The sequence below is a fragment of the Chrysochloris asiatica genome, unplaced genomic scaffold (genome assembly GCF_000296735.1).
Source record: "Chrysochloris asiatica unplaced genomic scaffold, ChrAsi1.0 scaffold00001, whole genome shotgun sequence".
In the NCBI taxonomy this organism is placed as follows: domain Eukaryota; kingdom Metazoa; phylum Chordata; class Mammalia; order Afrosoricida; family Chrysochloridae; genus Chrysochloris; species Chrysochloris asiatica.
The window spans coordinates 17,009,091-17,011,015 of NW_006408519.1; positions in this window are offsets into that span (position 1 = coordinate 17,009,091).

The window sequence follows — 1,925 nt, forward strand, 5'->3', positions numbered from 1 at the left end:
ATGACTTGGTCAGTCACACCTTAGTTCTCAAATTGATATTTCTGCTCTTGAACACTTGAAAGATATCCTGTACAGCAGATTTGCCTGATGCAATTCATTATTTGATTTCTTGACTGTGGTTTCCCTGAGTGTTGATTATGGATCTAAGCAAAATGAAATCTTTGACAACTTTTGTCTTTCTCCATTTATCATGATGTTGTTTATTGGTCCAGTTGAGAGGGTTGAGAAGCTTAAAATTAAGGTCACATAGAAAAGCACAAGAGATCACAGACTTATCATAAAGATAGGTGGCAATATTTTGTAAGATAACTGATCCCACTTACCAAGCATAGCCTCCAAGCCTGGAAGAATTTCTAAAGACCTAAATGTTAAATGTTCTATCTGTCAGAAAGTAAAGAGAGGATTATATAGGAGCATCACTTCTAATCTTAGCACTAGACTGAGCAACCAGAGGGGCAAAGAGAGTCCGTGAACTCAGGGAGCAAAAAAACTTCCCTTAGACACTGATTTCATTTAGGGATAGCATGTTGGATTGGAAAAGTTTTCCTCCTCAATTGTGGGGATGTCTAAGAGATTAATGTTTGTTGGTTCTGGGCCAAACTCCTGGGAGTTTTGCCAGCAGCTGAAGTTCTGTGATTGCTACAAAAACAGAGATTGGATATGAAAGAACGTACAGGTACAAAATTGTTGGACTGGACAAAGTTGGATAATGACAAAGAAGTAAAACAATTGTAGGGAAAGAAATATCTGGAAGATAAATGAGAAGGAGAAACTATCATTAGGAAGACATTGCACATGAAGGACTGTGTTAGGGGATACAATGCCCTTTAGAGATCAGAGCTATTCTGTTCTTACCCCTCAACACACAGCCTCTGAGACTTCAAACACACACAGTGAAGGGATGTTGTCTGTTCTATCTCCAATGCTTAAAAAAAAAAAAAAAAAAAAAAAGGAAGAGAAGATAAGAAAGAAAGAAAACCAACTTTCCACTAATTCGATTTCCTTCCTGCTTTCAAGTTTCTCTGAGTCTCTTCAGACTTGAGGAGAAATAAGTGTGGAGACCAGTCACACAATGCCTCCCTAGAAAGTTGCTTTGCTGAAAAAAGGAGGGAGCTTCTAACATTCCTTAATCAAGTGGACACCAGAGCCCTGGAAACTGAATTTTGATTCAATTGATGGAATAGTTAATTCTTTTAACAACAGCCAAAGAAAGCCAGAACCAGGTTATCTTGCCAAGTTTAACACCTGCTGACAGCGTTTCAAATGATGGATGGATCAAATCACTGTTCTTTGCAGGCTGGAATGCTGATGGAAAATTGATGCATCTAGAGATTAATCATAGCTTTTCATAAGAACCTCCGATTTCCGGGCAGCAGGGAGTATAATAACGAGTAAAATAAACGTTGTCCATTTTCCTACTTCAAATTTTACAGGTCAATACATTTACACATGGAGGAGTTCCTATGAAAAACAATCAAAATGTGATTGTTATTTGTTAGTGAGGGTTAATAATCCACCTCAAATGACTAAAAACAGACATATGCGTTCCAAAGAGAAGATGATGTAGAGTTAGGTGGTAGGAAAACAGTCTTTGCTTTCTTCCTGTACCAAATATATGTGATAAGCTCCTGAGACCAGGGATGGAGCTGGCATGAAATGAAGAGAATTATCTGAGAGGCCCTCCAGGAGACTCTGGACATTTTGTATAAAGAAGAACGCAGCATCATGATTGGAAGAAGACTCATTAACAACCTACAATATACAGATGATATAACCTTGTTTGCTAAAAGTGAAGAAGACTTAAAAGTACTTACTGATGAAGATAAAAGACCTCAGCTTTCAGTATGAGTTGCACCTCAATGTAAAGAAAACAAAAATCCTCACCACTGGAGTAATAAATAACATCTACATAAATGGAGTAAAGA